The sequence below is a fragment of the Bos indicus genome, chromosome 4, assembly GCF_029378745.1.
Source record: "Bos indicus isolate NIAB-ARS_2022 breed Sahiwal x Tharparkar chromosome 4, NIAB-ARS_B.indTharparkar_mat_pri_1.0, whole genome shotgun sequence".
NCBI classification, from domain to species: Eukaryota; Metazoa; Chordata; class Mammalia; order Artiodactyla; family Bovidae; genus Bos; species Bos indicus.
In genome coordinates, this window is record NC_091763.1 from 118,514,164 (window position 1) to 118,528,184 (window position 14,021).

At 40.3% G+C, this 14,021-nt stretch overlaps 1 protein-coding gene across 6 annotated transcripts in view; it reads right to left on the minus strand.

Annotated features, from left to right (window-relative positions):
• Positions 1-14,021, minus strand: part of LMBR1 (limb development membrane protein 1) — a 136,394-nt gene that overhangs the window by 94,304 nt on the left and 28,069 nt on the right. The window lies entirely within an intron of this gene.

Here is a 14,021-nt window from a genome sequence, read left to right on the forward strand (position 1 = left end):
GTGTTTAATGACACTGAATATGGCTTTCTTGGTTCACATTCCCAGAGTACTTGAAAAGAATGTATATTCCACGACTGTTGGGCAGCGTTTCATCAATACAACTTAGGCCAAGATAGCTAATTTTATTCAGGTCTTCTATATCCTTAATTTTTCCTGGCTACTTGTTCCATAAATTATTGAAAAAGGGATAGTACATATCTGAACATAATTGTAACTTTGACTATTAATCCTTTCTTAAGTTTTTGCTTCATGTGTTTAATAGTGGAAGTCACTCAGTTGTGTCTGACTCTTTGCAATCCCATGTACTGTAGCCCACCAGGCTCCTCTGTCCATGGAATTCTCCAGGCCAAAATACCAGAGTGGGTAGCCATTCCCTTCTCCAGGGGATCTTCCCAACCCAGGGATTGAACCCAGGTCTCCCACATTGCAGGCGAATTCTTTACCATCTGAGTCAACAGGGAAGCTATGTAGTAAATAGGCATTTTTTCAGTAGATAAGTTTATTACTATGTTATTTTAATGAATGAACCCCTTCATTATTATGAAATGATCTTTATGCCTGTTAACGTTTTTACCTTTCTCTGATAATAATACACTAATTACTTCATCTTCCTTTTCGTTAGAATTAGTATAGTAAATCTTTTTTCTCCTATTGCCGTTAACCAGTGTGTGTGTGTTTACATTTAAAGCAGGTTCTTATAGGCAGCATATATTTGTGCTTTCTTTTTTATTCAATTTAATAATCTCTGTCTTCTAATCAGAATGTTTAGACCACTGATGTTTATTGCCATGATCAGGTTTAAGTATATCAATTTGCTCTTGGTTTTTGTATTTGTTCCACTGTTTTGTCCTCCCTTTGCCTTCTTTTTCTGTAATCCTTTGGATTAAGTGTTGTTATGATACCATTCTATTTCTTCTGCTTGCTTATTGACTATACTTCTTCTTTGAGATACTTTAGGGTTCTTTGGGGTTTATCATATACACCTTTAAATCATCACAATCTGCCTGCAAGAGGTACAGCAACACTTGACGCACAGCACTGAAGACGCTTACAGCCTACGTCCACTTCTTTCCTCCCGCCCTTGTGCTATTGCTGGCATGCGCTTTTACTTGCGCGTTATAAAACTCACAATACATTGTTACTGTTTGTTATTTAAACAGCCAATTCTCTTTTCATAAGACTTATGTGATAAGTACTCTTTTATATTTACCCGCAAATCAGCCGCCTCTAGCGCTCCTCATTCTGTTTCATAGGTCCAGGTTTCTGTCTTCTGCCACTCTGCCTCTGTTCGGAGGGCGCCCCTTATTTTTGGTACTGTAGGTCTGCAGTGATGGGCTTTCACCTTTTGTACATCTGAGACTGTCTTTATTTTGACTCTGTTTGGAAAAACATCTTCACTGGATATACACCAGGCTGGCAGGGCTTTCTTCTCTCAGTGCTCCGGAGACGTTGCTGCTCTGTCATCTGTCTTGCATTTTTTCCCACAAGAGAGACGCTGTGATTCCCATCACTGTTCCTCTGTATTTTATATCTTTTTCTCTGATTTCTCCTTATCACTTGTTTTGACCAATCTGATGATGTATCTTGACAGGTCTCTTGTAACCGGGACAAGTTGAGCTTTTGAATAAGAGGGTTTGCAGTTTTTAATCTAATCTTGAAATTTTTCTGCCATTAGTTTTTCAAATATTTTTCTTAACCCTCTCTCCTTCAGGAACATCAATTATATCACTGATGCCCTGGTTTTCAGTCTTTTTTTTTTTTTTTCTGTTTCTTTTTTAGACAGTTTTCTATTGCTACGTCTTAGAATCCACTGATCTCTTCTGTAATATCTAATCTGCTTTTATCCTATCCACTACATTTCACGTCAGATATTACAGGTTTCATCTCTAGAAGTTTATTTGGTTGTTTTTTACATCTTTCATGTCTCAATACGTTCAGTCTTTCCTCCAGTTCTTGGAACAAATGAAACAGAGTTACAAGAAATGTTTCAGTGTTCTTATTTACTAATTTTGAATCTGTGTCAATTCCAAGTTCTGACTGACTTTTCTCTTCATTATGGGTTGTATTTTCCTGCTTTGTACTCAGCTGTAGGCTCATGGGAGGCAGAGCAAATCCCCAAAGATATTCACGCCTTAATCCCTGGAGCTGTTACCCAGTATTATTAGTGAATATGCTACACGGTATGTTTGTTTTTAGGGCTTCTGTAACAAAGTCCCACAAACGGGACAGCTTCAAACAATGAGAATTTATTCTCCCACCGTTGTGGAGGCTAGAGGTCCAAAATCAAGGTGTCAGGAGGACCACACTCCTTGCAGAGGTTCTAGGAAGACCCCTTCCTTGGAGGTGGCACACTCCTGGCCTCGTAGACGCATCACTCCAGCCTCAGCCTTTGTCTTCACATTCTGCCCATTGTGCAAGTCTCTGTTTTATCTTCTTGTAAGGACACTAGTTATTGGACTAGGGCCCACCCTAATTCATCGTGGCCTTAATTTACTAATTATATCAGCAAGGATATTATTTCCAAATAAGGTTATGTTCTGAGGTTCTAAGCAGATGTGAACTTGGGGGAAACACTTTCAACCCAATACACATGGAGACAAGAATGTTGCAGATACAATTAAAGCTGTGGACTTCAATAAAGAGAGACAGGGAAACCATCTTGGATAGGCCAGGTGGGTACAACCTAACCAAAGGAGTGTTTAAAAGCAGAGAACGTTCTCTCAGAGGAGTCAGGAATGCAGCAGAAGGGTAAGTCAAGGAAGAACTTGACACAGCTTTGCTGGGGATGGAGGCGGGGGGGCGCTGTCACATGGAAAGCCTGAGGAAAGAGGCAGGTGGCCTGCAGGGCAGAAGGCACCTGGCTACAGCTAGCAGGGAAGTGGGGCCGCAGGCCACAACTAAAGAACCAAACTCCACGACTTGAATGAATCTGTAAGCAAATTCTTCCCCAGAGCCTCCAATAAATATACTATCTGGGAAAACCTTCACTTCAGCTCATGAGATTCTAAGGGCTCATGAGATCATGAGGGCCCTTTTTGGTCTGCCAAAAAGAGAACATCTGTTTCACTCGATTTTCTTAAGGGCCATGTTTAAGCTGAGAATATGATAGCCCATTAATTCTATCCATCTCAGTAAAACAAAATGCTTATCTGAGCTTCTGACCAGTTTGGAAAACACTAAAACAGAACACCTTAGTACATCCGAGCCTAAAGATACCAATATGTCTTTCAAATACAGAAAGTCTTTAACAAACCGGACTTCAGTAAAATGCTGAACAGACTCTGTGCACTTAGCGCACAAGAGAGTCACACAACTCATGGTTTAAGGCCTTCCCAGGCCTGGCAGCAGATGTCTAAGTGAGGGGCACTTTATGTCTGACCAGCCTGGGATCGCACCTACCAGCTTATACAAGACCTAGAAAAGGGACTCGAACTCTGCCGTCCTAGTTCATGTATAAATTGGGCTAAAACATAACTCACAGAGCACTCATGAACAACAGAAGAGAAATAACATACCAAAATGCTAAATTATCATCAGTGCCTCTCCCGCCCTGTCTCAACATAATGCAAATGGTCCAAAATCCTGAAAATTCCAAAGCACATCAGCAATTAGGCCAGACAGGTGGCGCCAGTGGTAAAAAAACAACAACAACAAAAAAACAAAACCATCTGCCAATGCAAGAGACATAAGAGATGCAAGTTCAATCCCTGGGTGGGGAAGATCCCCTGGAGGAAGGCAGGCAACCCACTCCAGTATTCTTGCTTGGAGAATCCCATGGACAGGGGAGTCTGGTGGGCCACAGTCCATGGGGTCGCAGCTCTCGATCCTTTCCTTAAAGAACAATTCTCATTAATTACACCAAAAAAAGCTTACACAACAATACTCTGTATTCTAATATGGCATTAAAAGTACATGAAAACAACAATGACAAAAAACAGGCTCAGAAAATAAACTGCAAAGAAATATACCAAATTATTAACAATGTGAACACAGTAGAATTATGGATGATTTTTTTTCTTCCCACTGGCCTACACGTTCTAAGCCTTCTATAAGGGGCATATAAAGACCCTTAAAAATCATATTTAAATTCCTTTGTGAAACTCAAAATCCTCCACACCACTGTATCAAATAACTTCCCCACAAAATGCCTAAGAAGGGCAGAGAGCAGCAAAGCTTAATTGAGATGCAGATGCTAGCTGGGTCCCCAGTCAGTCACAGATCTCAGTCTACTTACTTTCTAGCCTCGCTAAGCACAATTCACATTCTACCCTCTGCAAAATCACAAATTATGGAGTGGCAGCAGCTTCAGAGGTTGCACTCAAATAGTTTCAACCATGAGTGTAAACCTTGAATGCTTCACTATACTTTTATAATCAGGGGGAAATTTTTATTTAGGCTTTGTAATTTGAAACAATTATCATCCATGTTATAAAGGAGACATCATTATTGCTGATTTCTAAATATACAAAGTATATATATATACTTCTAGAATTTATCCTTCTGATCATTATGTGTCCCTTTCATGTAGTGAAAAACACAAATTCAAATTCTTCTCTAGAAATCAAAAGTTGAAAAATTTAAGTCTGCCTTTGGCTAAAGATCACAAATCCGGAAAAATATCTATTCTAACTAACCAACACACTTAAAATGAAGATAGTCATGAAAATCTAAATAAAGAAATCTTTATCAATAAGTGAAGAAAACAGGATGATCACAAGGATTCTGAATAACAATTCATTTAAGTTTGTAATGAAACTGGTGTCTTCTTTTATGTACTGAACTTTATATATTACTATAACACATATAATTTAATTTTTTAAATTTTCCCCCACTTCCCTCTTTCCAGGAAAGTCAACATTACTGCTGATGGTTCTACCAACCACAACTGCAAAAAGAAATATAACCACCACCACATTTATTTTTTTAAGAAAAATTCAGTTAACACAAAGAATTTGAAAGTTGATGGTAATATTCTAGGTAACAGTATAATCACCTATGTAAATAACCAGCTTTTTAAAAAATCTAAATAATTAAATGCAAAAAATTAAATTTATTAACCAGAATAAATGTGAAACCTTCAGACTCAGCTCATGCTAATTTAATTATCAAATCTGCACATATAAGAAAGTTAAAGTTACTATGAGAACATTTAATTAGAAAAATAATAAAGCTACTATACACTAAGTTGTCATTTTATTTTTGAAAACTGTAAAACTTAACATGGGGTCGCAAAGAGTCGGACACGACTGAGTGACTGAACCGAACTGAACTGAAAACTTACCAAGTTTTCAGCATTCTGCAAACATATATCAGACACACATAAGCATCTCTTAAGAATATGGTATAATTTTGATAAAATGTTCTTAAATTAAAAATTAGGGCTAATACACATAACATACTACTACCACCACCTTTATTGTATTATATATTATTACTTACCAATTTGTAAAAGAAAAAATGTTAGCTAAATTTCTCTACTTCAGAAAACTAAAATCATATGCTCCAACACAGTAGAACTCTAAAAATTCAGAAAACTTGCAGTTTATCTAAATCAGTTGCAATGACAACTGTTTTGAAAGACATTCAATGTCTATCCCCCAAAGAGGTATCTAAACAAACAAAAGCTATTTAACAATTCCAGAATACTTAGTTCAAAACTCAACCCAGCCAAACTGAACTTCCAGATCACCAATGGATACATTACCCTCTAGCTCCATCTGCTGGAGTCACAAAATATTTCAATACAAAATATAACACTATGAAGCAAAAAAAACTATCACTTTTTATCACACAGACAAAAAACTTCATTCATTTAAATTAGAAAATTAATTCAAGTTCAGCCATATTCAATAATTTCCAAAGCGGTAAAACTAAGTTAAAACCATATTTCACTGGAATTGAAGATCTAATCCAACTGCCAAAAAGTGACATACAATAAAAAAAATTCTAAGAAAGCATAAGCTTTAAAGGAAAGACTACAAGTTTGCTCTTGAATAGTGAGTGTTGTGAGAACCTCACAAGTATAGCTTTTGCTTCTGTACTTGGAAAACAAAACAAAAAGAACAAATTTAGCAACAAGCTGTGAAACATTTTAACTTTGTTTTTAAAATTAAAAAAGCAAGACACATCTACTGTAGAAATACTATAAATGCAAACACCAAAACAAAATTTTTTATAAAACATAAATTTTCTATATTATATAATCCTACCACTCAAAGAAAAACTTTTTTTCAACATCTTTCTATATAAACACATATTCATCTGCATCATCATCTATAATGGTAAAAAAAGCACTCCACTGTCTGGATCTACCAAAATTTAAGCAAATCTCCTACTTAGATTGCTTTTTATTTTCACCATTATAAATAATAAATATCAAGTAACTATACAACTAGAATAATGCACATTATAATAAATGACTGAATTATTGAGACCAATTAACTAGAAATTGTTAGTAAATTTATTTAAAGATGATACCTTAAAATTTAGTAAGAACTGACTTTTGATTTAATGTTTATACATAAGTAAACATGATACCTATTTTTCCTTTTTAAATTTAATTGATTATAATCTAAAAGTTTGAATTTTTTGACCTTCTGCGGGTCTTGAAAATGTATAAAACAAAGATGGATTTGGGGCTGTCCTTGCATCATGGCCAAAATATCACACTGGCTCTTCTTGCTGACAAATCAAAATACGGCACACACACCTTGCAAAGTCAAGCCAGATTCATTGTCGTTATCTTTCAACAGGCTGAATCTTCAAATGGTCAATCATATTACAAATGTGTATCTCTGTCTGGTCATAAGTGAGCATAGATAGCTTAGCTGAGAGAAAATACCCCAAAAACTGAAGAATTATTTCCTTATTTAACTTAAGGTTATAACTTGATTCTATCCAAAGGTATATGAAAGTTTCATTTTCATTTTAAATCCACATGCATGAAAGTATCAGTTTGAAGTGGATAAGTCAGTGGCACTTAGTGTGTTTACAACGCTGGGCAACGACCTTCCTCCAGTCCCAAAGCACTCTCCTCACTCAAGAAGGGAGAGCCAGTAAGCAGCCGGGTGGTGGTTCATCTGGAGAATTCCGTGCTTCTCCACTGACTAATAGTGAAGATACAGAAAGTGAATACAATGAACACTTTCTTTTATTTTTATTCTTTCACTATTTTAATTGTAATAATAAATTAGAATTAAAAATAATACAATTGTAGCTACCATTTTAACTTGTCCTCTCGGTCCCTTCTGTACCATCCTATAATAAACTACAGTCACTGGCATGTCATGGCCCACACCAAGGGAACAATGAACCCATCTCTCTCAGCACCCAGCTGACAGTGACAGAGAGCCCCAGCTAAAACCATCAGTGAGCAGAAGACTATCAACCTGACCCACTCCAGCTCCAATACCATTTCTATATTATGTTTTCGAAGAAAATGTTTTAATAATTTTCTCATTGTAGACACAGCTACATCTTACTGAAAGATAGCAATTTAGAACTAAGTTTAATGTTCTATTTATTCATGTCACTGAATTTTGGCCCAGAACCCTGTAATTCCAAGGTAATACAGTTAACATGAAACATTTCAAACACATGTCCAAGATCCAACCCTGTATTCAAGCTAAACTGAGTACATTTAGATATCAAAGCACTGACAACACGTATTTTAGCCTCTAATCCTCATGTGATTTACACATTAAAGGCACAATCATTCCATACTGATAATTATTCAGAATAAGCCATTAAATTTATTTTCAAATTAAGTCCACTCTAGCAAAGTATTCCTAATAATACAATTAATAACTGTTACTCATCCAATCAATGAATCTTTACTTGTCCCTGTGCAAGAACCAGGACAGGTGCCTCATGGGAGATTAAGAGAATTTAAGACATGTTCCCAGGCCTCAAAGAATTTAGCATAAATTTATAAAACATTTAACAAAAAAGACAAAAAATAATTCAAGAAAACCCCATAAATGTCACAAGACAGCAAATGTTAGCACATGAACACGGACACCATCACTGCCCTGGGTAAGAGAAATCATCAGACATTCCGGGACTACTGACTCTGACTCTGAAATGACACTACCTCCAGGGGACCCAAAACGTCACCCAGGTCAGAGCAGGGGCCTGTGGAGGTCAGGGGGTCAAGGGAGTTTAGCTCAGGCTGCACACGTCTCAGTGGGTCCCTGAACCTGTGCTGCAGTTCTTTCCCCAGGTCTGAAATGCCTAACCGGAATGGACGTGCTCAAATGCAGGCAGAATTCCCACACAGTTCCGTGACCTGCAGAATAAGAGCTATCACAGTGAGAAAGGCCAAGCGGAAGCCACTAGAACCACCTCTAACGTGGAAACCATAACCCACAAGAAATCCCACATTCCTGAAGGTAAGGTGGGGAATGAGAGGGGGCTGACTCTCACATCCCCAAGAGGGACCTTGGAGAATGACTGTAGGTTCTTAGCAGCTTAACCAGAGAGCGACTGTCAACCAGGGGGTGCTACGCTGACGCTGCTGCAGCAGACACGGCTTCACTGCGAGGGCAAATGAACACATGTCCTGGTACCTGGTATGCCACCAATGTGACAAAAGCTTTTTTCCTCCATCCCTGGCCATGAGGCCTGCACTGGCAGGCGGGTTTTTCACCACTGGGGCCACCTGGGAAAGCCCACCCATGAGGCCCGCAGGAAGCAGTCTGCTTTCGGCTGGTAAAGCAGACAACTCATCTTCACTGTCCTGACTTCGGGGCCCAGGTCCTCTCGGCCCTATGTCACAGCTGAGTTTGAGGGATCTCCATCACCATTCCCTCCCAGGGGACTGCACCCTGCTCCACTACACAGATGACAGTACGCTAGTCAGACCCAGTGAGCAAGCAGCAGCGACGACTCTAGACTTGTCAGAAGACACTCCGGGCCCAGCGGTCTGGGTCACAGCCCTTCGCGGCTGTGGCACCTGGCCTCCCCTACACCAAGCAGAGGCGCACTGCTCAGGGCCTTCTTGGGATTTGGAAAAGGAACATGCTCCTCGCACGGGTGCGCCACTCTGGCCCATTGCTGAGTGATACAGAAAGCAGCTGCTTTGAGCAGGGCTCAAAACAAGAGAAGGCTCTGTAGCAGGCCCAGGCAGCTCTGCAGGCTGCTCTGCCCTTGGCCTTATGACCCAGCAGATCTAATGGTGCTGGAAGAGTCGGCAGCAGAGAGGATGCTGTTCAGAGCCCATGATAGACCCTGGAGGAGAATCACAGCAAAGGCGCTTGGGATTTTGGAACAAAGTCCCGCTATCCCCCTGCAGGTAACTACTACCTTGCCTCTGAGAAAGTTACTGGCTTGCTGTCAGGCTTAGTAAAGACTGAACACTTAACTGTGGGTCACCAAGTCACCATGCAACCTAAGTGGGCCATCAGGAACTGGTGGGTGTGCCAAGCCATAAAGTGGACGTGCACAGCCACACCCCAACCCCAGACGCGAGTGGAGAGTGTGCCTGAGCAGGCCCTGAAGGCACGAGTGAGTCACACGGAAGTGGCCCTGACGCCCACGGTCCCCACGTCTCCCCCTAGCTGGACTGTACCTGTGCCCCGGTGGGGCATTCCGTCTGATCAGCTGGCAGAGGAAGAGAAGATGGGGCCTGGCTCACAGACGGGTCTGCCAAGCAGACACTGCCCCCAGAGAGGAAGGGGGACAGCCCTCCCTGGGACATCTACAAAGGCCAGCAGTGACGGGGAATCCTCCCAGTGGACAGGACTCTGGGCAGTGCACCTGACCGCTCACTTTGCTCAGACACATAATTACACATTCACACTGGCCTGTGGCTCAGCTGGAAGGTCAGGGACTTGGAAGGAGCGTGACTGGAAACCTGGTCACAAGGAGATTTGGAGAAGAGGTGTGCAAACAGCCCACTCTGAATGGGAAAAAAATGTGAACTTATTTGCATCCCATCAAAGGGAGACCTCAGCAGAGGAGTCTCATAGTAAAGTGGACAGATGGCCTTGTCATAGTCTCAGAGATCCCGTCAGCCTCCTCCCCGAGCCACCCTGCCATCACCCAAGGAGCTCATCAAAGAGTGGCCACGGTGCCCGGGACGGAGGCTACGCGCAGCCGCAGCAACGCAGATGTATACTCTCCAAAGCTGACCCAACTCCTGTCACCACTGCCTTCAGCCTCACACTGAACTACACCCTGGGTGCTCCCCTGCGACAGTCTGGCCCCATTAACGCTTACAATTTTTAAAAAACAAAGGAGCAAGCATATCTAAGGTTGACGAATCTTCAACCCCAAGGCAATCTAAGGAAACAAACACTCCTTGGATGTCATCTACAAGATTAAACACAACTATGAATTCAGAAAGAGAAAGATAAATATGAAGCTTTATGAAATTCACTGCAAGCAGCTCTACCAAAAAACCAGAAGCAGAAACAAAGTCAGGCTCATCAAACCCTCGAGAACAACGTCCAGCACTGGTGGCTAGGACTTCCTAAGACCGACCACGAGAATGCATCTAGAAGCAAAGATGTAGCTTAGGGGCTCCTCCTCTAGCTCCCCAGCTTTCAGCCGACATGGTCACTGGAGGTTAAAGCTACTGTTTACAGTCTGCCTACTCACAACACATGCTTACTGGGCTACCACTATGTGGGAAGTGCTTCTCTAAGCCCTGATTCAGAAACAAAATACAATGAGCTTACCCCTCTTACATTACAACCAGAAAGGCAACCAATACAAACAAATACATTTACTTCCAAGGTTAAGACTCCAGCATAAATACATGGCACATCATGTACTGATAGCTCTCACTTTCAGTCCATAAAAATGATAAATAAATGGCTATGATTAGAGTATTTCAAGGTCATTAAGTGTGTCATGCATTTTCTGTCTAGTAACTGGAAACAAAGGCCAGTTTGCTCATAATTCTGGTTAGCCTGGACTGAGACCACCTGCACTTCCGGGAAAGCACCTGGAGCCCAGTCCTCAAAACGCACGCACCAGAGCCACAGCACCACCGAGAGCAAGGGCCAAGGGGACAGCCTCAGCAAGCGTTTCACACATGTGCCAAAAACACGTGCAAATCATATATTATCTGAAAGTGCTTTACCAGGAAAGTCACTGGTAGATTATCTTTGAGCCCGCCACTGAGAACACAGCGCATCTGACCCCCACGCCGTTTCCCACCTTGCGCGGTGACTTCCCAGGGGACGGCCTACTTTTTTGTGTCAATGTCAGTAAAGACCTTAATTTGCTTGAGTTCAATTGCTAAGCAACAAAAATGGAGTAATTTCTCTTTATTCACTTAACAATTAGTCCTAATTTCACTGAATTCATTTGGTCTTCAGGGCATCAGTGACTCCGTTTGTTTCCAGTTTCACGTGTGACAGAAAGCACACGCCTAGTGTAAAATACCCAATAGACTGAGGTATCAAAACTCGTCTTGTCAAGAACAGGACGAGCATGTCAAAGGCCAACCGGGAAGGAAACATTTGCAATTAACCTGACAGTTAATACTTAAAAACTTACAAAAATGGACACAAGAAATACAGGGGGAAATTTACTAAAAAACAAATACAAATGACCGAAAAATGTGCTTTATAAATGCCCACCCTCACTAGTAATTAAAGAAATGTAAATTTAAAAGGGGAAATTTCTCATCTATTGAATTCCATTAGGTTCCATCTCATTATCTACTCAGTTACGTGTCCACATGCATACACACAATACTCAAGGGTTTAGGTGACAGCAACTCTCTGAGTTGTGAGACTGTAATACGAATTTTCTTCACTATAAATTTTGCTTTCCAAATTTTCTACAGCAAGTATGTATTTCTTTAAACACAAACACAAAGGGGTAAGAAAAGATGTAGTTATCTGTATAAACTCCAAATGGGTTAAACAGTTACATGCAAACAAAACCACTTTTTTAAAGAACAAGAAAAAAAGGAGTATTTGTCACATCTCATGAAGGGAGATCATCTTCTAAATACAAAAACAATTACAGAAACCAAAGGAAGAAAAAGACTGGACACATAAAAAGCAAAAATCCTGCAACCAAAAACGCAAAATTAAAAACATAACCAGAAAAACATATTTACAAAAATCTGATAAACAGCTGATGCGTTTCACACATAAAGAGATAACATAATTCAATATGGAAAAAGGTGGGCAAAAGACAATGAAACACATAGAAAGATGTGTGTGTCAGATCTTTGTATATATTTCACAAATTAAAATGCCCTACCTCACTAAACATTTCCAGAAAATCACAGAGCCAAGACTGAAATTCAGATCTATTTTGCTTCAAAGCAATATACCACACTGCCAAAATAAGTCATTATTTTTTTAACCACATTAATTTTTAAATCAGTTTTCACTCCAATCCCAAAGAAGGGCAATGCCAAAGAATGCTGAGAGCTACCATACAACTGTGTTCATTTCACATGCTAGCAAGGTAATGTTCAAAATCCTTCAAGCTAGGCTTCAGCAGTACATGAAAAGAGAACTTCCTGATATACAAGCTGGATTTAGAAAAGGCAGAAGAACCAGAGATCTTAATGGCCAACATCCACTGGATCACAGAGAAAACAAGGAAATTCCAGGAAAACATCTACTTCTGCTTCATTGACTATGCTAAAGCCTTTGACTGTGTGGATCACAACAAAACGGGAAAATCCTAAAAGAGATGGGAGTACCAGACTACCTAATTACCTCCTGAGAAACCTATATGCAGGTTAAGAGGCAAGAGTTAGAGCCAGATATGAAACAACGGACTGGTTCAAAATTGGGAAAGGAGTACATCAAGGTTGTATGTTGTCACCGTGCTTATTTTACTTCTATGCAGGAAACATCATGCAAAATGCTGGTCTGGATGAAACACAAGCTGAAATCAAGATTGCCAGGAGAATAAACAATAATCTCAGATATGCAGATGATACCACTCTTATGGAAGAAAGCCAAGAGGAACAAAGAGCCTTTTGATGAAGGTAAAAGAGAGGAGTGAAAAAGCTGGCTTAAAATTCAACATTCAGAAAACGAAGATCATGGCATCTGGTCCCATCACTTTGTGGCAAATAGAAGGGGAAAAAGTGGAAACAGTGAGAGATTTTATTTTCTTGGGCTCCAGAATCACGGTGGACAGTGACTGCAGCTCCATGGCAGGAAAGCTATGACCAACCTAGACAGCATATTAAAGAGCAGAGACATCACTTTGCTGACAAAGGTCCACATAGTCAAAGCAGTTTTCCCAGTCATCATGTATGGATGTGAGAGCTGGACCATAGAAGGCTGAGCGCCGAAGAATCGATGCTTCTGAACTGTGGTGCTGGAGAAGACTCTTGTGAGTCGCTTGGACAGCAAGGAGAGCAAACCAGTCAATCCTAAAGGAGATCAGCCCTGAATATTCACAGGGAGGACTGAGGCTGAAGCTGAAACTCCAACACTTTGGTCACCTGATGAGAAGAGCTCACTCACTGGAAAAGACCCTGATGCTGGGAAAGATTGAAGGCAGGAGAGGGGGGTGACAAAGGAAGAAATGGTTGGATGGCATCATCAACTCAGTTGACGTGAGTATGAGCAAACTCCGGGAGATAGTGGAAGACAGAAGAGACTGGTGTGCTGCAGCCCATGGGGCCACAAAGAGTTAGACAAGACTTACCAACTGAACCACAACAACAACAAATTCTGAAGTCTGTCCTTGACAAAACAGTTTCTCCCCCTTCTATCACACATTCTGAAATGACTACAGAAATGAACAGCAAAGAAATAAAATAAACTATGGTAAGCTTTTTTTTTTTTAAGGTCTGAAATGGAGGTTGAATTCTGACATATCCAGATAAATCAAAATTCTCTTGCTAAATAATTAAATGAAAATGTATTTATCAAAATCACAGTATAAATGCTGTTTCTTGTAGAAAAGCTTTTCAAAACTAAGAATCAGACTAGTAAGTAAAATCTGATTTTCTGATTTTATGAAGGACTCAAATAGTTTACTGAAGGAAGATCCACATTTTTATGGAAAATAAGAAAGGGAAAAATTTTAAA